Here is a 24,683-nt window from a genome sequence, read left to right as displayed (position 1 = left end):
GGCCCCAGGTAGGGCCCCGCCGTCGCCCTGTTCTCTGCGCCCGGCTCCAGGCAGTTACCGGGGTGGTCCTGAATAATTGATGGCGGGGGCCGGGAGAAGGTGACGAGCGGGCAGGGAAGCGCCGCTGCTGCCGCCGCTAAATTATTTAATAGCGGAGCTCCGGGTAGGGCATGACAGCGCTATCTAAGTGCAGCCAGCGGTGCGGGCAAAGCTCCGGCCGGGAAGTCGCAGCGGGGCGGGATCGAGCCCCTCACCAGTCCCGGGGCGGCGAGCGATCATCGGCAGGCAGGCAGTCCTCTCTCTCTCTGATGCAAGGTGCACCGCGCCGCTCCCGGTGGCCGGCGGCGGTGTGGGCGCGTCTCCCGGCGGGGCCATGCCCCGCGGGCGCCCCGAGGACCCGCAGCGCCCCCTGCCCGGCCCGGGGGGCGCGGGGGAATGAGCCGGCGGCCCCGCGCCGCCGAGCCCTCGCCGCCCGCCCGGCGGCGGAACGAGACCCACGTTAAGGTGGATCGAGGGAATCCCTTCTGGCGCGGGGGGCGAGCGGCGGACGGGCAGCGGGGAAACAGGCGGCGGCGGTGGGCACCCAAATTGCCCCGACACCCTCCTCCTCCGCCTCCCCTGCCGCCCGTCCGCGGCTGGCTCCCTGCGCGGCGCCGCCCTCCCCGCCGTGCTCCCTTAAGAGCTCTGTCTTTTACGGTGGCGCCGGAGGGTCAAAAAAAAGGGGGGTTAGTGGGGAGCGGAGCCCCCTGTCCCGGGCACGGCGACACTGGGGACCTGCGGGAGCGTGACGGCCACCGGACAGCCCTGGTGACGGATCTTCGTTCTTCCCGTAAGCGCCCGGAGACAGTAGGGTGGGCAGCAGTGGTTGCCCCGTGCCCGCATGCAGCCGTCCCAGTGCTGCCTCGGGGTTTGGAGGAGGGTCAGGTCCTCACAGGAGATCGGCTGCCGCCGGTCCCGCTGCGCCCCTCCTTCCCTTCGAGTGGCAGCGACAGCCCACCCGCCCGCCGAGCGCTCGGGTGTCCCGGTGAGATCCGGACCGCCCCTGAGAATAGTGCCGGGAGAAGCAGCGGATTCCCGGGCAGGGTAAGAGAAATCATCCCTTCGTTCCACATCCGACCTCCGGGCCGGCCCCGAAAAGCAGTGCCAAGTGCGGCTTTCCCTGCCTCGGCCGAGGCACTCGTATCTCTCCCCGCCTCAGCAGGGGCAGGGGAGCCCGCCGGCGAAGTCTGGACGCGGTGCCAGCCTTGCCCCGGGACAGCAAACCGTGAACGCGGGTGGGAGCCGCGTCCCATCGCCGGCTGAAGTCGGGGGTAGCCAGAGAAGATACGGGGAACAACGGAAGGCCGAGAGCGGGGGAGGAGGGGGGGGGCGCCGGGATACCGCCAGGGCCGGGACCCCGGGAGCGGTCGGAGAAGCGAGCGGCGGTACCGGGAACGCGCCGGCAGCGGAGAAGGGAGCGCGGCGGCTGCCGCCAGCCAGGTCTGCTTTCCCTCTCACAAACGAGCCTCAAAGTTTGGAGAACTCTGTTTTCTTTTTAAACAACCCGATCTAACTTTTCTCCCTTTCCCCCCCCCCCCCCCCCCCCCATCGCCTTCCGCCCCCCGCCAAATTTTATAAAGCTCAGCAGTATGGAAGTTAACGTTCTTACATTGAAGTTAACGTTTTCCGCCAGCTATTGAATAACTGAATAATGTTTTGTTCTTACCTTTGATGTTGAACTACGAATGCCCGCGGATCACTGGCCAGAAAGTTAGAAGAATTGGTGATTTAGGACTTCAGTACTTCTGGAAAAAAAAAATGCCAATGGTTTAGCCAGGATCTTCCCTGTCTGATTCGTTACTATTATTATATCTGATGATGTGGATGGATGGAGAGACTCAATCCAAGCCCATTAATGAGGTATTTTATAAACACCACCGTCTGAAGATCTTCATTTACATTTTGTCAGTGATCCTTTCCTTAACAGCGAAGACGTGTGGTGACAGCACGATTACAGGACTTTAGTAAAGCTCCTATAAGAGTACAACTGGCTTGTTAATCGATTAATATTTTATTAAGTGTAAATATTTTATAAAGTTTTTAGGAAAACTATCGATTGTAAATTATTGAACTAGTCAGAAGGGCATTTGAATAATGCATACAATTAAATACATTTAAATATATATGTAGCGATTGCTTCATTTGCAATGAATCCCCTGTACCTTTCTGTTGCTTTCGTTTTTTTCTCCACCGGCTGCTGGTTTCTCATTTCCGTGTTCACTGGATTATCAGGATTACCGAATATGTGTTTAGTCCGTATTTATAAACTGAATGTTTACATAAAATACTCAGAGAAAATAACTTTGAAATCGGGAGCCGTAATAATTTGAAAATTTTGACACGGAAGCAAAGGGGCTTGTTAGTGAAACCGAGGGAAACGTAACCGAGTTCGTATAAATGTTGTTTGGTAACTTCTGTTTTGTAAACATCACTTAATTTATACAGATTTTATGAAGTACGATGCTTGTTTTTCTTCTACAGATTTTTCCCAATAAAAGACTTTTCTCTCTGTTTCGAATTACAAACGCTTTCCTTATTTCCACTGGAAAGAAAATATTATTATTTCCCATTGCTTTCCTCACCCGTCTTCAATGTCACAATTAAAAAACCAACTATTAAAAAATATCAATAATATTAATAACCTATTTTTCTTTTTCTATCACGAACTCCGGTACGAGAATTTTCTACTCTCTCACTCTGATGGGAGCAGGAGTGGATGCGCTCCGAGTACCCAGTGCTCCTTGTTAGTGAAGTTTGCGGACCCCTTCAGTCGTTGATTACCAAAAAATTTTGAACAAAAACACCTCCTTGGAAAGGTTTGGTTTTGATTAACTACCGCTTTTAAAGCCAAAACGCATGGAAGCGATCGCAGCTCACACGGCTTCAGAAGCGGGCGGCTACAGCCGGGGCTGTGGCGACCTCCCGGGCCTCCGCTGCCCGCGATGCTGCCCCCCGGGCCGGGGCAGTTCTCGCCCCACGGCCGGGCCGAGAGCCGGCCCCCGTGGCTCTCCCCGTGGCAGGATCTGCCGTGCTCTCCTCGCCTGCTGCTTTCTCCCCCTTCCACTCGGTACTTCCCAGGGGCCGCGGCGCCCGCGGGACGACAGCCTCACCGCGAGGTTCGGCCGGGGCTGAGCGCTGAGGCCCGGGCCGAAGTGAGGTCCCCGGCGCCGCACGCTAGGGTCCCGGGGGACACCGGCCCACCGCCCGCGGGCACTGCCTCGAAGGGCAGAGGTCCCGGGCTGCCACGAGGCCACAGCGGCCGGCGGACTGAGAGCGGGATGGCCCCCAGCACCGGCGAGGCAGCTCTGGGTCCCTTCGGGGCGGCGGCTGTAGTCCGCACTGCCAGGATGCCGGGTCAGGAGGAGAGGGACGAGCGGATCCCACGGGCGAAGGTTGCGGTGTCTCCGCTTGTCCCGGGCTCCATCGTGGCGGGAGCCGAGCCCACGGCCGCTCCTGCGGACCGCGGCCGGGACCACCCGCCCGACCCGTCCCGGTGCCTTCCCTTTGCACAGCGCCATCGCGCGGGCACTGGCGCCGGCGCAGCTCGAGGCGGCCGCTGCTCTCTCCCGCCCGCGGCCCCGGCGGTGCGGGCACGGCGCAGCACCTGCCGCGGGGCCGAGCGGGCCCCTCCCGCCGCCCTCCGCTGCGCCCTCGGCCCTTCCAGCGCCGCTCCGCCCTGCCACCTTGCCCGCCGCACCACATGCCGTCGAGGCTCCGACACCTTCTCCTAGCCCGCGGCCCGGCCCGGGCAGAGCGGTGGCACAGGCAAACCGGCGATGGGCAGCGGGTAAGGACCGACCTCCTGCCCAGCCGCGCCCTCTTCGCGTCCCCTCGCAGTCCGGGAAAGGCGCTGGGCAGCCGAGGAGCCAGGCCGCCTCTGCGGGGTGGCTCCGCCATCGAGCGCTCGCTGTCGGGGCCGAGCCATCTAACCCTGCCGCCGTAAGGAGGGGTTCTCGTCCCTCTGCACTACCGCGATTTCGGCGTCAAGTTCACGAGAAGCCGAAATGAAACGAAAATGTCCTTGAGCCCAATGGCGGGAGGAGCCCAGCTCTGCCCGCAGCACTTCGAGGGGAAAGATCTGGCTCCAGCCGACAGTGCCGGCGGGAGCACGGCGCTGGCCATCGTCCTTTCCCAGCCACAAGCCGCTGCTTTCCCCTTGCAACCCAAGCCTAAAACGGCGGCTGTGCAGAGGGGGAGCGCGGCGGTTGCCGGGCAGCCTGGCAAGTTCCTCGGCTCCGCGGCAAACGCCTCGGCCCCGCGGGAGCCGGCTCTGCATCCCCTGAGCACCGCCGGCTGCCTCCAACCCCTTCGGGATCTACGCGGCTCGTTCGTGCTGTGCCACTGGATTAACAAAAATAATTTTTAAAAAACCCAAAGCGTCTTCATGGCGTCCGAGCTCCGACCAAAGGGTTTCGGGACAGCAGTATCTCTGCAGACCTACCCGCGCTTCCATCCTTCCCCCCAGTGGTTTTATTAATGAGCCTTCTGCTGTTAACGCTGGTTTATATGGAGAAGGAGCTGCGGACAACAGAGAAGCAATCGCTACAGCTAGACGTATACAGGGAAGGGAAAGACTGCTGGAGCCGAGTAGCACGTAATACGCTATTAGATCGTATTTCGGTGTCCAGGAGGCAGCGCAGCCCGGCGGAGGCGGGCGCAGGGAGCGGAGCTCACCGGCAGGCCGGGCCGGCTGGATGCCTGGTGCGGGGTTGAGCCGGCCGCTGCCGGAGTCTTGCTAGGCTCTATCCTGCCCTCCGGCTCCTCACTACGGTCTGCAGCTTCCCCGTGTTCCTCGCACACGTCTACAGATCTTGGCTTTCCCTTTGGCCCTGAGCTTGCACTTTCCCGCAATCACACGCTGCAATGCTAACCGCAAGGGATTTCCTCCGTCACGTATCAAGCTCATCGACCCACCTCACCTTAGCAGACTTCGAGATTCTTCAGTAGTACATGGCTTCTTTAAAATAGTTCTGTTTAGATTTGTAAACTGTCAGGAGCAGAGAGCACAGACCGAAGCGTTTGTGCTCTGTGGCTCTTTTCCTTCAAATTAGCAGCTTATAGCTGGAAATGAAGGAACAGTTTTGCCACCTTCGTTGCAATTTAGGAAAGTTCCCCAGATCCAAGAGAGAAGTAACCAACAAGCCCCTCCACCCGAGCACCAACTGCGGCTGCTCCTTGGTCGCAGCCTCAGGCCACTCCAGTGCCGTTAGCCCCGGGCCGGGCGGCGTCCCCCGCTTCACCCCGAGGTGAAGCGCCGAGAGGCGCCAGGACGGGAAACGAGCGTTCCGCCTGCCGCGCACTGCCCGAGCTGCGGCGTGAACGAATGCGGGAAGGTGCGGCAGCACAGAGCCGCCACCCTCGGCCCGGGAGGCAGCCCTGCGCCTGCCTTTACACCCCTAATGTGCCTACGGGACGCACGGTGCCAGGGAAGCCCGCTCTTCCCTTCCAACCGCCCTCTCGCCGGGAGTGAGAACGAGTGATGGCAGAGCTCTGCAGGACCTGCCGAGCGTACAGGGCTGAGGACTCGTACCCCGAGGCACGAATCGTTTTAATTACAACGATTTACGTAAATTAGCTAGATAGCATTCTTGCTGCCCCGCCAGGCTCCAACCTAGAAGCAAAACATCACCCGCCAGGTTGGACACCATCGCCTCACAAAGGCTCAAGCGCTCTCCCGAGTTCCTACGGCCGGTGGAGACCAGATGCGAGTAAAGACCTCAACAGAACCAGAAGCCCCCTGCCCGTGAGCTTCCCAAGGGGCCGAGCTCAGCCCTAGCCCCGCCGTGCTCGGGACACGGTGCTCATTAGCGACCGTCCTTTGGACAGGGCAGGGTGCGATTTTCTCCTAAATCCAAACTTTGCCTTTCAACAGATACTCTTATGTGCGTATGCCCGTTTTAATTAAAACTTCAGTATATGCTTAGGGATAACCCTCTGCTCTGCGGCACAAGGCAGCAGCTCTCGCCGGCTCCTGCCATGCGAAATGGTGCTCAAGGGAGCAGAGCCGTGACGGGACCGCACGGGGCCCCGGTGCCAGCTCCCAACTCTCACCCTCGCTCCCCGCCGTTAGGCTGAAACCAAAGGCAGGGCAGCCTGTGACAAAACAGCCCGGCCGGCAGCTGGGGTGCCCGGCTGAAGACTTAGAGTTTTCTCTGCAAGTAACTGAAGGCTGTGGATCTACTTAGGAAAAAAGGGCAGACAGTGAAGGGGATTTCAAGTGAGGATAAACAGTGGTTTACTGAACTATAAAGGCTGAAAACGCCGTTGCACAAATAGAGGAAACCCATCCTAACACACACGAGCCGCAAATACCCCGTAGCCTGGCTTCTGAAAGAAGGTAGCCCTGATTCTCCCAGCTCCGCCACGAACTTGGCTTGTCCCTGGCGGAATCACCGCAAATGAAAAGCTGACAATAACGCTCAGTCTTTTTAGGCTTTCGCAAGCCCTGTGCTGCTACCTAAGGCGCTCAGCAAAGCGCTCTCTGAAGAGGGGTCACACATGGGGTCCAGGGGCAGGAAAGGGCCAAATCCTGTCGCTTTTCCTCTTGCAAACAATCCTATCGTCTTTTCCTGCGACCTCAAAACTTTGCCAGGCAATATGTGCCAACATTTAAAAAGAGTTTCGGGGGCTCGAGTTCCTGCTTGGCCCATGAAAGAGCCCCTTCGGGGGTTCGGGGCTGTCCGTCTGCTCCCAGCACCTTACAGGATGGCCAAGACATGGCCCGCCGCCCGAGACTGCCCCAGTAGCCTTGCCAAGGCAGCGTCCTTCAGCCTGGACGTGTCTTCTCGATGCGGCGGAACGAGGCAGAAGCCTATGAAGCAGATACGATGGGGCAGCTGGGAACTGGGGACTCTACCCTGAGCCTGCCCGCCTTTCGCCCTCTGCGGTCCGCGGAGCTGATCCCCCTCTGCTTCCACAGTCTCTGACGAGGCTGTCTCCATGACACGCCTGCCCGGTTCCTTAGAAGCAAGCAGGGCGCAGAAGGGGCCGGAAGCAAGTGCTCGGCCGCCGGCGGGGACTGCCACCTCCCAGCCCTGCAGTACGGCCTCGCTAGCTGTGCGGCCACCGTGCCCAGGCAAGGCACCACCGTCGCCAAGCACCGCTGTCAAGCAGCGAGAGCAATTCCACCGAAAGTCTCTTCTTCCTCCAGCCCTTGGGTCTCCCCCGGCCGCCCTGCCCCCTCTCCCCCCGCCCCCCTCCGCCGGAGGGGCCACCGGCCTGCGCGCAGCCAGCGCGCTCCCGTGACAAATTTCAGGTTTGTAAAAGGACGGGTGAGAATTATCCACCGTTTGAAATCCCATTATAAAACTAGAGCAGACGCAATGCTCGTGTGCTCCCCGTCACGGAATCGCTCCAACTAAATCAGCATCTAATAAGAGAGCTTGTCCCCAGTGGGGACAGCAGCTCTCACTTACTCTGTTCCATGAACCGCTGCACTTCTGCCCCAGGAAGAGCCCTTCAGCCACACCGTCTCTGCGGGAAGACACTGTTATTTCCTCCTTGCCCGCGTTTCGCTGGGATCCAGAAGCCCCCCAGTTCCCCGGCCGAACGGGCCCGCGCCGCTGCCCCTCGCAGGGGTCCCAATCCCCCGCAACCTCCCACCCCCCGAAAGACGAAACGCTCCAAGATCTCTGCGCTTTGTCAACGCAACGAAGTATTTGACAGTCACAATTACCTGTAAATATTCTGATCGTTTTGTATACGGGACACTTTTTGCCTTACGCCTGGCAAGCCTCACACAAGCGGAACTGCAACACTACCGCAACTTCACCGCGGCAGACGGCAAAATTCCGCGCTCCGCTGTCGGCACTGAGTGCGATCTTTCTCGGTACCGCAGAACCCAGGAGCGAGCGAGAGAGCTACCGCTTCCCTCTCTCCACACCCTGAAGCGCAACAGCTAAACAGTCAATTTTAAACGCTAACATTTAGGCGAGAATTCAAATCAGTCACAGGGAAAAAAAAAAAAAAAAAAAAAAAAAAGGTTGTCTGTTATCAAATCATGCTTTCGGACAGAATAAACGGGTTCACTCGCTGGTAGATAAGGTGCCAGATTTTCTAACATATTGGCACCTGCAGTTTAAGAAAAAATAATCATGAGGTCTGAGATGGTCACTACTAGCTAAACTACGAGATTTCATAATCGGTCTTCCATTTTCCACTACAACCTCTCCCTTCCCTACCCATCACATCACAATAATTAGCAGCGCGGAATTACCTGTCTGCTTCTTTGTGTCTCCTTCAAGTAAAGAAGGTGAAAGTCACTTTACCTATTAGCTTGTATAAGTAATAAAGAGGTGGTAACATGGAGCTACCACATTTTGAAGATTGTGTCACATGCTTTATCATAAATAAGGTGTTATAGCCCTAGCGATTACGGAATCAATTAATTTGTGCGACAACTCCTGGCGCCTTTGGTTCTTAGCAGGTATTTGTTCTGTCCCTGGGAATAGTTCTGCACACCCTCTTCACTAAGATGGACATAAACAACGGCAGCCTCCCGATTTCTGAGGCGTCTTTGCGCGTGTTTACCGGGGAAAGCCTGTTTGTTAGCGTCTTTACTTTGTATCAACCTATTTTAAACGAGATACGGCGGGATTTCTCGGTCTGCAGCATCTCCCTCCGCAGCCAGGACAAGGCGGAGTTGCAGCGGTTCCCGTGCGTGCTCTCATTCAAGAGGGGGTCATGGCGTGCGGCTTTTTAGTTTCCCCTCACAGAAAAGGGACGAATTCGCCCAACTTTCTCAAAGTTTCTCAGTCCTCTGCTTTTCCTAAGTCGCTTTCAAGAGAGCCCGGGCTCCCTGACGGTCAGCCCCGAGTAATTTTACAGGACTGACCGATTGAGGGACCGCAAGTGGGCGCCTAGACGCGAGCGAAGCTCACGCCTCGGAGGGGCGAGCTGACGGCACCCCGCGCCCCGGCGGCTCCAGCCCTGCTTGATCCACTCCCAGAGCTCCAGGCACCCACGCGGGCCAGTCTCAAGACGAGCTGAGTCCTCGCCAGCCTGGCGGTGAGACGGGCAGCGATCCCTTCCCAGGCAGTCACTGCTGCTCCTACTGGCGGGAGCCCACAGCCCCGCCGACTTGCCGCAATAAGAAAGGAGGGGACACTGAGCTTCGTCAGGCATCGGACTGACGGGGAAGCCTCCACGCAGGTGGAGCCGGGATTCGACTCCTACGATATGGGGAGAGGATGGACCTGCTCCTGTCACTTCGGCAGGGAAGTGTTAGTAGCATCCGGCGACTCTCGGCGGCACTGGCGCGACACGACTGCCCGCGGGAACCGGACCAGGGCAGGGCGGCAGGTGCCGTGTCCGCGTCCCGGCCAGAGGCCAGCACCAGCGATACACAGGGCTGGAGGCGACTCTTGCCCTTTCGGTGCCGGCAGTGACCCTCCGCCCCGCTTGTACTTGGCGTCAGGCAGGAGGAGAGGGTCAGGAGTGGCCCAAGGGTATGGGCCGGGGCGCAGACACGGCCCGCTTGAGCGCCGCTTGTTCCCGCCATCGTTTCCCTTGGACGAGCCGGGCTTTCCGCACCCTTCCCTTCGCACGCCGCCACAACGCGGCCCACGGGAGAGGGTCCATCCCCAGCTCCTGCAGATAGGTACCCAACTGCACCTGTGTATGGCCGAAGGGCTGAACCCGGGCACCGAGGCAGCCTCCCCCTGGCACTCCTCAGGTCACGACTACGGAGCGCCATCAGGCCGGTGGACCGATCCTGTCAAGTGCCCGGGGCACGGGACCTTCCCACTCTCCCCGTGTACTCCCTCTCCCTCGTGTGGACTCTTCCTGGCCTCCCCAGACGTTGCCTCTACTATTTATAGCGTGTCGACTCTGCCTGCAAAGGCCGATGCTTGTAACTGGATGGGAGAGTGCGAGCAACATTGCTAGCGCCGTCAGTTGCCCTCGGCCTCCTCAGCCTGCCTCTGGGAGGCTATGACAGCATCGGTATACCAAAAAGTGGAAGGGGTTTTCCCAGGTTTTCACCGCCGGGTGTTTTCCTCCGATCTGCAGTATATGCAGCTATATCAGCTGGAGAAAGGGGTGAGGGGTGCAGGGGCATCGCACTGCCAGTCTGGCTTCAAGAAAGATGGAGGCATGGATGCCTCTGCTACACAACCCACCCAGACCCACCATGTGTCCCCCGTTTGTCCTCTCCGTGCCCACGCCAGAGGTCGTCAGGCCGTGGCCCGTGCCTGTGTCAGGGAGCTGTCAGCAGCCACGGCACCTCCAGCAGGAGGGTGGTCCAGCTCTCCCGCGGGACTCCGCGCCGAAGGAACAGGAGCCCTCCGGCTCGCAGGCTTCGCCAAAGGCTGGGAAGCGAGCGCCTGGGAGCACCTCCCGGCGCATTTGCCTGTGGGGCGCCCACAGACAAACAAATATTTGCGGACTACTTTGTTACTACTGAAGCGTACGAACCAAAGCAGACTTGCGGCAGGGCCCGAACACCGGTAGAAGCCCGGGTTGCTGCGCGCCGGCCCCGCGGGGCTCGGGTGCCTCGGCCGAGCCCGCAGCGGCACAGAGGCTCCCGACCCCCGCCTCCTCCAGCGCTCAGCCCCACTACGGCCGTGAGAAGCCGAGCGCCGGCCAGACGACCGGGTCAGGGGGTTCTCGACCTCACTGACGAGGACAAGAACCAAATAAATCACTTTCTCAATTTTCACCTTGATTATGTGGTCCTGTTTTTATAGGCCTGCCCGGCAGCTTGTGCACACACATTTACACCGCTTTAGAAAGCTTCGACAGTAAAATCCCAACGAACTCCCAGCGCCTGTCCACTCCCACAAAGCAAACAGGGGAGTGCAGCACTGGGCCGGGCCAGCCCGACCCTACAGGCTGCACCCTTGATGCCTTAAGTTTTTTCAACTGTCATATTTTCCAGATTTTGTATTGCATTAGTATACAACTCTGAACTTTATATAAAGTGTTAGCAAGTTGTTCTGTTAGGCAAAACAATCCTTTTCCAGCCTGAGAAACAAGGACACCATTACAGCTTCAGGCCCAAAACCATAAACAACAGCAAATTGAGGACAGCAATTTGGGAGGATGGGACTTCATACCTAAAGCTGTAATTGGACAATTAACCCAAATATGTAAACGAACCAAAACCTATAAAAGTGTGAAAAAGTCCTGTGGCCTTGGCCAGGCTCTTGTACTGCTCAAGGTGTATTCTTTGAAGGCCTTTTTAATAAAAACCTACTTCAATCCTTTAACACTGTCTAGCCTCTGTTCTAGGTAGCCTCTCAAGGCATCACCCTGCGCTCCACCACCTCCCCTCTGACACCCAACAGCCCTTGGCATCACTGCGATCATGGGTGGCTTTCAACTTGGAAAGAGAGAGGAGAGGAATTCTAAAGTCTATTTATATTAACATATTTCAATTAAGTCAACGTACGATGCCTGCAAAATGTAGTAGACCCTTCCTCTTAACTTTTGCCTCATTTCTGCCAAGACAATTCACTCACTCCAGCTAAAACAAGCTTCCTGAAACCTTTACAAAAATTAGAACCAACAGCTAAGATATAATCAAAAGAGCAAGTAGACTTCATGGGAAACCAGGCATGTAAAGTAACTGTGCAACTGCTAGGCTGTATTTCTCTTTCATATATTCATGACTGCTGAGTAACACACAACTAATTTCTACAAGTTCTTAAGGATTTAGTTCAGGCTGCAGCTGGCCATCTGAGTGGCCATGTAGAGCAGGATAAAGCCATCAAGTGGCAGTGGCATGCCTTTTCTCTTGGAGATGGCAGTGGGAGTCCCTAGTAGCTTGCAATTCAGTCTCTGCCCCCCAGTTCTGTATAATCAAGGATTTCCTAGGAAGATGGTAAAGGGTCTGAGGAGATCTATGGTGAGTGCCCTCTCAGGGGGAATATGACTCCTACATTTTTTTACTCTCCAAGCACAAAAAGGGTAGAATATACAATAGAAACTTTTCGGTGATTCCCATTGCAACAAAGAAAAACTATGCTAGTGCCCACAAATGAACAGGTTTCTTTCTGAGATAATTTCCACCAATGCCTGCAGAAAGCACCAGTGACTTCTTCTGCCCCCTCAGTTTCCTGTAAATCAAATCTCACACAGTCATGACACATTCACAACTCCCTCTAAAAACCTGTGGGCGATGGTTCAAACAAACAATCATTTAAAATTCACAAGAAAGACCTGAAGTACAGAGGTGAAAGGGATCAGTAAGTTCCTGCCAGCAGTGAAGAGTAAGGAGAAAGGTAGAAGAGGGAACTCCTGTAATTTCTCCCCCAGTGTGACCTGCCATAAGAAAAGTTGCAAGACTAACTGTCTCATTAGATAAGAACCAACTGAGAAAGAAAGCAGATATAAATGGGCCACCTGCAGCAAAAAACCTGTCATGACTCCTAGTCCAATGCCAGACAAAAGCCATGAGAAACCATGTGTCACTATTCCTGGTGCTCATAAACTTCAGTGTTCAAGAAGAAAAAAGTGATCATTAGTGATTGCAAGAGATATCAGAGGATACTTGAAATACTCTAGAGTTAACTGTATTCAGAATCCTAGCTCAAGTGTTGACTTATGTCCTCCATAATTCAACACTCAACAAAATTTTAGTTCCAGAAAGAGGCAAGGTGTTTTTTGTGGTTTATGGTTTTTATTTTCCTGCTCTAAGCAACAGCTAAGATAGATGATATTAGGCAGTTTGCTCCCTTTTCTCTCCATAGTTCCTGTTCAGCACAAGTTGAAGTGACCACAGTAAATAATTTGTCTCTGGGTCAAGGTCATGATCCTATGTCAGCCTAAACACAGCACTGCCTTTGAAGCCTGAAGTCTTACACAGGCACAGTTAAGGGATCCTGCTACTAGTTTGTAATGCAAGCTGGAATGTCTTAGAATGAGAAATCATTCTAAGATCAGAAGATATTGTCCTGATACAGCCTATTTGTAAATGGCAAAAAAAATATTGTAACCATGCCTGCTGTTCTCTCTACATTCTCATGAGATCTCTGCTCTAGAGAAAGTGTCTAAAAGTTCTTGGGTAACGGCTGCTTTAATGCAGTTTCTATTGTGCTAGAAAAGTGAAGTTGTTCAGAGATGCATTTGGTGTTCCTTACTGCTTTGTAAAAGGTTTTTGTTTGGTTGTTGTTTTGTTGGGGTTTTTTTTAATAAACAATTAAAATAGCTTGTCCTCTAAAAACATGCCTTTTCAAAGCACTAGAACAAGCACAAGCAGGGGAAACAGCCTTTGAAAGAAAAATTACTTTGGACAAGTTTCAAATTTCAAACATAGCCTTTGTTTATATTTCACTGACAAAATGCCTCTCAAATATTCTTTGAAAGGTGATTACATTAGGCAGGGGCTATTTTAGCAATTTCACATCTCACAGCACTATAGTATACAGGGATCTGTCCACCCACTTCCTTTGCTGCAGACACAACTCCTTGAGCCTTTACTCAGCTATTTTTTGTCACTTCTAAAGCTATGAAGACTTTATTTTCTTGCAAATTGAAGCCAACCTCTTCTGTGCCACCAAGTTTTCTCTAGGACTTCTGATGGGTTTCAGAATCACTTTCGGCTTTTTAGTGATGTTCTGTTTGAAGGTTTATTGCAATACTTTGCTTAGAGTTGGGCAGAAAATGCTTTCCTGATTTAACAAAATTTTAGGATTAAAAAAAATCCAAATTTCCATTTCAAATCTGAACAGAAAGTTGAGATTTTGAGTACTTCATAATTTTAAGGGGGAAAAGTAATTTTCACTGCCAGTCCTTTCCAAATTACATGTCTTTCCTACTCCATTCAATTTTTCCTGTAATTTAGGAAAAGAGAACAAAGACTCTCCCACAAAAGCAGTGCACAACTATGATAAAGCAGCACATCCAGTTATTCCCACCATCAGCTCAGGTGGTAAAAGCTTCAATATCCATTTGAGTTCTAGAGTGACAGGAAAGCTCTTAGTGTTTTTACTTAGTCTCGATACCATCATATTTCAAATTTCTGGCTACACTTGTCCATCTCCACTGTAATAAAAACTAAATTTATTGAATGTTTGACATTTTTAAATACTGTTTAAATACTTTTAAAGCATCTTTATCAGCAGAAATTCTGTAGCAGCTTGAGATCCATCAATGTGGGAAATACCTTGCATTTTCAGGAATGTTCTTAGGCCCCAGAACACAATGGTCTGTGCCACCAGATAGTGAAACTGATTCTTTGAATGAGTTTGGAGTAAGCCAACAAGCATTGTCTGAAACAACTCTTGGGCATATCTCCAGAGCTGTCTGAGGCTAGACTTCAATGTCAATAGGCAGTTCACTTGAGGCTATCATTTTTGTGGGCAAGACAGCAAAGCAGGGTCACTGGGAGGCTGTTGTGGGCAGGTTACAGAACCACTCTGGTACCAGCAGACTATGAGTGCTTCTGCCAGTCCTGCATAAGAAAGGCAGAGTAGAACGAGGCAAATGTCAGGGCTGGTTTTTGAACTCCAGGCTCCTGTACAGCATATAAAAATGCACAGCACAGTGCCATGCATATAAACTGGCTGAAGATTAACAAAAATGGCCACTCAGTGTGGCTGTGATGTGCTTCTGTGTGGCTGCACCAAAGCAGATGAAGTCAGAATTTTGGTCTTTGTTCTGCTATCAATGTTTAGTTCTTCATGTCATTGCAACATCTATTCTTTCTCAGGTACAGCAGTTATGTGTGTTTTGAGAAAGCAGATTACACACCTATTTCAGTAGTTTTGTGAACACAGGTAAAACCTTAAAACTTCTATTTTCCATCAGACGTAGACAAGACAAAGGCTTCATTGGTCTTCACTGCTCTGTCAATGCTCTCACCATTCAGAAATCACTGTCAACCACTTACAAAATCAGACCTTTTTCATAAACTGATCAATTCTGAAATTGTCTCAGAGACTTTTGATCTATTATTTCTTCTATCATACCAGAAGAGACAGACTAATATACATTCTTGGGGCCTGATTGCTGTAGAAACTTTGCTGTGAGTCTTGACTACATCCAGTTAATTCTGTTCTGTAGTTTATTAGAAGGATTCCAAAATTTGGTGGATGAGAAGGGAGTTGGAGAGAAGAGGTTCAAGGTATCTCTGATGCTTAAAAGCACTGATTCTCAGTAAAGCAAAATAGGGTAAGAATTGGGAACAACACATATGATAGATGTATTTTTCCCTTCAATGTTATAAAAGTAGATGAAATGTATTCCACACATCCAAGTTTGGACCTATTTTTACCCTCTCTGGCACAAGTCACTGAAGATAACAAGCCCACACCAACTAAAATCTGACCTTAAGATATAAAGAATGACCCAGTGAGCAGTGATATTAAGGGCTGTATATGTCCCACACAAGAAGAGCCAGAGTGGTCTGGGAAACATTTACTAGATAACTAGATATGGGTTATGGCTTAGTAGGGATGAAGCTACAAAACAACAGAACTTATCCTCTGAGGTGCAGTAGCGATATTTGATAACTTTCACATGAGCACTTATTATTGTCTGGTGAAGCTCAAGCCTCATTAGCTCCTATTTTAAAGATATGGTCTAAAGGTTAGTGTACAGCCTGGCTATTTAGAAGCTTGGGCTACAAACATAGTTTTGCTCTAGTTCTCTTTCTACAGAGAAATTTCTTGTGTGGTACTTTAGAAGTATGTTATTGAAATGAGAGAACAAGACTGACTAATAGTATACCTGACACATCCTCCTAAGACACAAAAGCACAACTGAGAACCTCTCAAGTCACCTCTTGTTTTTTACATCTGTAAAAGGAAACAAACTTAACCCATTTAGCAATCAGAGAGGAACTGTTTGCTGGAAATTGTAGTTCTTAACACTGAACTTGCTAAGGCAGCTCTTACCCTTTCCCTGCCTAAGGAGGAGCAAAGTGCCTGCAGAACAGTCACACTTCTGTTCTGCATAAAGGCAGACTTGAGAAAGACACCAATGATCCTGCCATGCTTCTTCCCACCTTCCTGCCCTGACATGCACCCAAGGTCATTTAGTGTGAGAAGGAAAAGAGGCAAGGAGCAGAGTGACTGCCCAAGGCCATGCAGCGGGTCTCTGGAAGTTCACCAGTCATTCCTGATTCCCTGTTCTGTGCATTCTTCCAAACCAGTCTGCCTCCCAGTCTGGGAGAACATTTCCGAAATGCAGGGCAGAATTCAGACTCTCAGAACATTTTGAATGATCTGGAAACTTTCTGTATTTAGGATCCTTTTCAACTGTTACTTGGGACACAATACTTGGATTACTATGAAAGGAGACTGATAAAATGCACAACATATAGAAATTCCCAAGGAAAAACAGTTATTATATCTTCTTTCACACATTTCAAATATTTTAAAAATTAATTTTGTCCCATCACCTGGTTTGAATCAAGTCAACATGGAAAAGAAGCTTCAAAAACAGGGCTGAATCCTACATGTATCAGTGCCAAAAGTCCCATTCCTGCAGTTGCATTAGGAGTAACTTCTGCACTGTTACACACGTAACTAGGCTAAACTTTGCTTTTCAATGATTTTAAGATCCAATTTACTGAAGGTTTATTAACAATAAATATAGTAGTATTTCCTTTCCTACAAGTATTTCCTTTTAACAATTGACAATTGTTACTGTAGAGAGCATTCAGACTTTGAATAAGCATTCAGATGATTCCCTTCTCATCTATTCTGTTTCCAAAATTCTGGAATTTTTGCAGCCTGATACAAACAAAAACAAACTTGTTGATAAAGTCAACTAGAATTTAGAATAAGGAACACTACCAAAAAAGTTTTGCCCAAATTTTCTGCCTTCTTTTCTATTTTGGGTTACTCCATCAGGCCTCCTTAACTCAATGAGTTATTTCTATCTAACACAAAAGTACTTTTGCTGTTACTAAATCAAAGGAGTTAATGAGCTGTAGGTATCATCATCTGCACCCCCTTCTACACAGGGGATAGCAGTAGCCAATACCAAAGAGAAGAGGTTTTAAGCAACATTTGCAGGCATATTGACTGCTGTGTCCATCCTTCCTTCCTTCCCTCAGTTCATAAACTACAAAGACACCAAACAACAACTATCACTGCAATAGACAATAAAAAAGAAAAATCAGGTAACCCTAACTATGTACTGGGGGGAGGGGGGGAGGAAAGGGCATCTCCCACACCACAAAGAAACTCCCACTTGTTTACCAGTCTCTACCTCAAGATGAATAATGTTCAGCTACGAATTAACTCAGCCTGGAAGAACATAGCCTGGGATCCAAGACTTCAAAAGAGTGGCTCTTTGGCAGACACATGCAGAGTTTTATTCCCCTGGACTATTCAGTAGGGTAATAAGTGAAGCCACTCAGCCCACTATTCAGACAGCATTGTCTCACCATGGTACTTGCCTTGAAAATATAATCAATTTTCTTTTTTATCCCACTGGCCAAGCTGAAAATCTTGAATAAACTCACCAGCATTTGCAAGTTTCCAGCATGTGTTCACCTTGAATTTACCTGGATGTTATTGTTTTGTTGAATTATTCTCTTGCAGATCCTGATGCCTTAGGTGTTTGAGACATTCCGTTTAAACAGGTGGCTGTAATTAATTATTCAAAATTATTTTTAGGAATTTGGATTCTTTTTCCTGACAGTGCATTAGTTATAGGCATTGTACAAAAATAAGGCAATTGTATGCTGCTTGGGGTATTTGTGATTAAAAAAACATGCTCTAGCTCATTGTAATGTTTCTGTAGGCTGGCATTCTTTGTGAGAAATTTATTTCTTGTAGCTGCTTTGGGTTTATGTCAGTTGTATATTTTAAGAACAACATCCGCTAAAGAAGTTTCATGTGAAAAATGGAAATATACTTACTTCAAGGAAGTATTTATACCCTCATCTTCTTTCCATTCTCAGTGGGTCTTTAACAAATACTTGGTTGCTAGTGAAAAAGGTCAAGAAGATTATTAAAAAATAATTATGAAGTCAACGGATGAGAGTACTGCAAAGTATTGTTCTTACAAAAAACAGTATGAAGAAATAGGAAGAATAACAGAAGAAGCTAAAACACACATAGAGAAACCATTATTCAGAATGCATAATGCACTGTATTCTTGAACTTATAAAGAAGTGGGCTGAATCTAGCCTTCCGTCAAAACAAATCTTGAAAAAGAGAAGGCAGTAACCAGCAGTGTGCAGGTCAGGAGCCATCAAGTTCCCATACAGCTCCTACTGTAGGTAAGAACAATAGGGAAGGTAAAGAGATCACTACTGGCCTTTCCCCCAGCCAGATGATGTATTTGTAGACAAATACCATTCTAGAAACAACTGTTTCTTCACAATATATTGTAGGCATCACTTTTCATTCTGATGGGATTTTTTTTCAGTTAAAATGTTACCAAATTAAAATACAAATTATTTAAAAGCGAGGCCAACAGCTACAAACAAACAAAGAGGAAAAAACCCACCAAACAAACCAAGCCAAAAAACCCCACAAAAATATTTACTCTTTTATTTTGGTATATATCTCATTTGTAAAACATTAGGCTAACATTCTCCATAAGTTTTATTCTATTTCTTTAACCACCACAAAAATCTTTTAATCTGACCTTAAGCACTTCTTTTCCAGGGTGGAGTTTTTTTTTCCTGAATCACAAAATTTATTATTCTCAAGAAGCAGCCTGAACTAACAAGGGCTGAGATTAAATAGAGTCCCTGGCCTGTGCTTCTGTGTCTCCATGGGCAGGGCATGTAAGGGGAAGCCCCAGGTGAAACTAATCATGGTCCCTAGACCTTTTTGGCACTCAGGGCCCTGACAATTATTGATCTAGCACTAAACTGTGGAAAGAAATGGAACAGTAAAATTGAAAAAGAAATTTTGGTGTTCTGGAAACAATGTGTACTGTTGCATTCATGGAGCGCTTAGATCAGGTGAGATGTGGAGTACACATGCATACACATGCTGTGCTTGGGTTGAAAGGCACCGTATGATTTATCTTTAGCCTCAGTGTTAATAAATCTACCTGAAGGATTTTCTTTGGTAATGTAAGCACTGGAACTTCATCCCAATAGATAACAATTGTAGATACTATGGAGGTTCAGACAGACTGGTCATTGGTGCATGGTGCCCACTATAACACTGAAAAACTGAGATGAAATCCTGTGTCCCTAACTCATGCAAGATTTGCCACTGCTTTCCATGGAGCCAAGATCTTGCCTCAGGCAAAAGCAAAACTGCAGAGGTTACAATATCTGCTCTTCCACTCCAACTCCCAGAAACAAGACCTGAATGGCAGATGTATTATTATTTATTAATATGCAAACTTGCACAAACCTTATAATCTCAAATTATAACTGAGTGCTCTCCTAGCTGATAAATCACATTTCAAGAGTTTTTCAAATAAAGCTTAAACTATTTTTCTTTGTGGAGTAAAATGGGATGTCAAAGTATCAACTCTGAAGAGCAAGCATTGTTTTCAGATATACTGAACACACACAAGCTTCAGTTGGCAAAATCTGGTCGTTGTTACAAAGCAAACCTTACCTGGAGTTGTATAGCGAGTTTGGCCTTTACACCTCAGAAGACATCTATGTTGATTTATTGATATGGGAAAATACGATTTCTGAAAGAATTATCAAAAAGTAATTAGGAATTTGTTGTGGCACAACAGGAGACAGAGATACATAACATAAGAACTGTGGAATAATCATAATAAAAATAAAATACAACAGTAGAAAGAGATTTAATTCACTGCTGAAACAGCACGTAAAAGGTAATTCTACCTTTTGCTTTTCCTTTCTGAATGATGGAAAATCTCCTTGTACATTGTCTTGGCTAGGACCTTACAACAGTTTTATCAATGGAAAGATGAGGATTTTTTCCTCACTGAGCACTGGCCAGCCTGGGACATGCATGTGTCATGCAATGCAGCCAGGACAGGCTTGTCCTGCTCTCCCCACCCTCATTTGCACTGATTTGTTTTCCTCCCAGAAATGCTGGTCAATTGTTAATTGTAAGACCACGGTGAAGCCTGACAATTGTCTCTCACACACTTATATTTTGCAGAAAACAAAAGCTAGATCTTAAAAAGAAACAAAAGCTCTGGGAAGCCAATATTTCTCTGTTGCAAACAGGAACTGGGGGAATTGAGTCCACCAACATTTTCAGTTCAGAGATGAACGCCCTCATATCACAGCCACACACCCCCTTCAGTTCAAAGATGTAAATGCCACTGACAGTAACGTCCTCCGGAGGACTAGTATAGCAGAATTAGAAGGTCACAAGAAACAGATGACTTTCCCCATCACAGTTGCTTTTTTATTTTTTTACCCGGCATCTGTTTTCCCACGTGTGCATATATATAAAGGCTCTAGCTGCTTCTTTAGGCATATTTCTGGGATAGGGATGGAAAAGATGTTTTGCAGGAGAAAAGGATATTGAGATTTGAAGCTCCAAACCTTCCTTGAGTTGGAATGCCTTGAACTGCTGCAGTTATGTGACACAGCCAGACAACTGGCTTAGCCGGCTCATCACGTTCCTTCACAGGAAGGTAATGGCTTAAAAGAGAGAATAAAATTCACAACTTGCAAAGCACCTTTGGGTCTTCAATATACTGTGTACATCATTTGTACACATGTTTGTGAGATGGGGGAGGCAGGCCTGGGAGAGATAGAGAACAAGTAGGGATATAATTAAACCTAAAAACTAATAAGGTGAAAGATCTATAGGAAGCTAATATCACCTTGTAGTTTCGCAAGTTATTTTTAAGGACTGTCTAAAATCAGTGAGAATTTGATTGTGGCATTCACAGCCGTGATACTAATCAGTGGGCTCAGCTACAACGCAAATCTGGCCTCAGGTAGATATTGATTAAACATTTATTCAATCAATAAAAAACCATAACCCATTCCTTTATTTCATCTAGTCTCAGAGTCTGCTGTCCCACACATTACATCTGAATATACTGCAGCTTATGCTGTTTGCAGCAGGTATGACTCAGTACACAAAGAATAGTGTGGTTCTACCACCCTTTCCACACTCTGACCTGTGCCACTGGTGCTGCTGTGCTAACCAGCAGGGACAGATGCTGAATGAAAAATTATTCTGATAAGAGCAATTAGGCAAACAGAGTACTAAATTTTTTTAAACTGCACTCCAACTCACTTAAGTGTCCAAAGAGTTTATTCTCTTATAAAACTAACACATGAAAAAAAGCAGAGGGTGGTTTTACAAAGTATACCTGATCTGAACAAAATGAAGAAAGATACAAAATCAGAGAAGATATAAAAAACAGCGAAACAGAAAAAAGGCTGCTATTCCTCCTTCTCTTTTGTGACCATAACTTAAGAGTTTATTATTCGTATCTGTTCTGTGTACCTCATGAAATTAAAGTTGGTAGAATACAGTGAATGAAGAACACAACAGCTTCACTTTCCTGTGAAGGTGCAGGCATGTATGTTCAAGGGTCTACATTCTCACACACAGGAGCCCTCACAGAGAAGGGGGAGAAGCAAGGGCTGCGAGCAGGACTGCTACTGGGCAGGGATCGCCCTTGTCCTCACTCTATCAAAATTCAAGTATTTATTCAAAGCCTGATTCTTTGAGACACCCTTCTTTAATCCTGCAATATAAATCAGAAGCTTGAAGTTCTGACACCCAGAGAAAGGATGGGTAGGGAATAAGAGCAGGTTTCAATGGAAAGATCAGGTTCAAGCAGAAGGCAGGCATACCCTTTTTTTAATTTCCAGGAATGTTGGATTTATAGCAAACATATAAGGGGCTACTAAAAGCAAGAGAAAAGTACCTTCAATTCTGGAAAACACAATAGGGCAAACAACCCAAGACAATCTGGATTTCCTTTGAGAACAAAGATGCATGGGAAACAAAATGCATAGAAACAAACAATGGATAGATATTTTTATGGAAGTACTGCCTATATAGCACTGATGAAGCCCTCAGTTTTACATCCAAATAACTAGGATGTATTCCAGAGGAAGGTATTCTAGAGACTGCTGTTGAGTCTGCCCTGGAATGCCTTTGTGTAGCAAAGCAAATGATTGCCCTGAGGGGATTTTCCCACTGCTCATAAAAAATGTCACAGCCTAGCCTTGTCCCATCTGTACTGTGCTTTTTCAGGGCAACATCAGTGCAACCCATTTGGAGAAGCCTGTGCTGTAAATAGTGATGTTTAAATGTTACACAGAACAGTGGCAATTTTTTTTCCCACTTAAAATGTTAAGAAATGAATATATTAAAAGCAGAGCACAACGTGGTGTTTTACCAATAAAAATGTAGCAGGGCCAGATCAGCAAAGATTCAGAGCCTGTCTTCATTTGAAGGGAAAGGTTCAGGAAAACAGGGAATTGACAGGAGAAATTATGAGCATACTTTGCACATACTCACACAAACCACACAGCTTCTACTAGAATTGCAGCCAATAACTCTGCCCTGCCTGGCCCATCTTTTTCCTTACCGGATGCAGGGAGATCTGAGGTTTGGCACAAGAAGTATTTCCAGCAAGAGAAGTCTAGGATATGGTAGGGTCCAGGCACACCCATATGTGTGTTCCATGGTGCCTCTGTCACAGAACCCACTGGATCTAAAGTGTAAGAGCAAAATAAGTTTGGGTCTGTGATGTCTTTTCACTTCCAGCAAATGCTGGAATGCAGCTTAAGGCTTCCTCTTAGAACAGACTGCAGGATATGGATGTAAATTTAGTATAAAGGAGAATAAACTCAAAGCTGTACAGCACTCCCAGGATGACATCCCAGAGGCCAACATCCTCATCAGGCCTGCCTCTTAGACCAAGACACTTGAAATGGGATATGGGAAACTGTGTCCTGACAAAACCTTCCAGGTCTATCTATTGGCTAAAGCATTACTTCTACATATAATCTGCAAGGCAGCATGGTTCCCTCCATCACAGAGTGCCCCAGCCCTGCACTGGGCATACAGAAAAACCCCATATGCCTATGTAACTTTTTAATTTGTAATGGCACTTAACAAGCCAAACATGCCCACAGTTATCAGAGGAGCAACCTACTAGAACAAAACCACTATTCTAATATCTACAATTGACTGCTACAATTGCATAGTGGCTGCCAGGAGACTTTGAGAGGTGGCAAGAGCAAAGCAATAGTCATAGGTCAGAACATCTGTAAGGGAGATAATGAGGGATTGTTTCATACCCTTTGACTTAAATATTTTCACTCCCTCCCTCCCATACAACATAATGCTGTCCATGAATCTTCCCACTGTTACCTTCTCAGAGGTTTCCACTGTACTTCTAAAAACATTTCCTCATAGTATGTCCATTTAGATACAAAACTGGTTAAGTGGAATGGGACATACAAAATGGACTTGTGCTTTTGACAAAGTAGAGGTAAGCCCATACTTTTTGCCCCAATTCACTCACCAAACTTCTTGTTAGTAGGCAAATCAATCTGGACTTGCCAGACTTGTATCTGTGCAGATGTGAATCTCCAAGGTAAAACTTTTTGATTTAGCAATCTAAAACCTTGGGGAATACAGACACTAAAATACACACTCTTTGATTCTTGGGGCCCTTTTTGCCTAGTCTGAAATCCCTATTTGTCTCTTACTGTCTGCATAAGAGGATGGAAATCCCTGTAGAAATAGAAAATGGGCAGAACTGGAAACAATGGGTGCTGACAAGCACACTATCATTATAGGTATTTATGTGCTGAGCATCGAATTGATAGTACCTTCATTTGTAACTTTTGCTCATCTGTTCACTATTATTAAATGAGCTCAGAAACCAGAGGAGATTTGAGAGCGACAGAGGGTAATTACACACTTTAGAAGAAGATACTTTTCATTGTGGTTTTAGAACATAACAACCTATTAAAAAAAAAACAAAAAAACAACAGCAGAAAGAATGTGGGTATTTCAATTCAGCAGCATTGCTGTCCTCAGAGAACAGATGCAGTAAAAAAATCTGCTTTTCACTTTGGTTCTAACTAAATGTACAAACAATGCAAAGGCTACTAAATGCTTTTCCCTTGAAATACCCAACTCTGCTTAATGTAGAATTTTGAAAATCCAGTATTTAAATAGTGATTTTTTTGTTGTTGTTGATCAACAATCTTATTATTTTTAATTTTGTTGAGTGATTTATCTGCTTACTTTCATAACATCCATCTATACAGGAAGTTGTATAGTCTAGCTGTAAAGTAGCTGTGTTTTATTTGTTCTATTTGATCTAGCATCAAAAAGCTAAATATTTTATAACATTGAAGCCAGTAATGGCAAATAGGTATATTGAGGATGAGGATCAGCAACAATGGATAAGAAGAGATTTGAGGGAAAACTAACAATCCTATACATATGACTATGTGAAATTACTAGCTTCAGCTTGAAGAGGATAGTGTCAGAAATTACTTCTTTAGGAATAATGTGGCATATTGTTATTCTTGGTCTTGTGCAGTGAGGTCCTCCAGTAGCAACTCACCTTTAGTGTGAAAGTTCCAAGTAACATACTGAGCCAGGTTTTACTCTTGACAGGATCTTGTGGTTCTATGCTGGCACAGAGAGCCAGAGTCATCTGGCTGTTGCTTTTTCATACAGACATCATTCAGATATTCCTCCACACACCATGCCTGCAGTCTATTCAAAAGTCACAGGAAAATATGTGTCATTGTGCCTGAAAAAACACAGAAGTCCCTGGCCAAGGGAAATTTCATTTTG

General features: G+C 47.9%; 1 protein-coding gene across 1 annotated transcript in view; it reads right to left on the bottom strand.

The window, feature by feature from the left end:
* SATB2 (SATB homeobox 2) overlaps positions 1-7,887 on the bottom strand; it is a 137,849-nt gene extending 129,962 nt beyond the window's left edge. The window contains exons 1-2 of the mRNA XM_021555445.3: positions 7,715-7,887; positions 1,706-1,784 (exon numbers count right to left, since the gene is read on the bottom strand). The gene's annotated coding sequence lies outside the window, so the exon portion shown is untranslated. The remainder of the gene's footprint in view (positions 1-1,705; positions 1,785-7,714) is intronic.
* Between the last annotated feature and the right edge of the window lie 16,796 nt (positions 7,888-24,683).

Source organism: Lonchura striata, chromosome 8, assembly GCF_046129695.1.
Source record: "Lonchura striata isolate bLonStr1 chromosome 8, bLonStr1.mat, whole genome shotgun sequence".
Classification (NCBI taxonomy): Eukaryota; Metazoa; Chordata; class Aves; order Passeriformes; family Estrildidae; genus Lonchura; species Lonchura striata.
The sequence above is the reverse complement of the archived record's forward strand: the minus strand, read 5'-3'. Positions and strand labels throughout refer to the sequence as shown.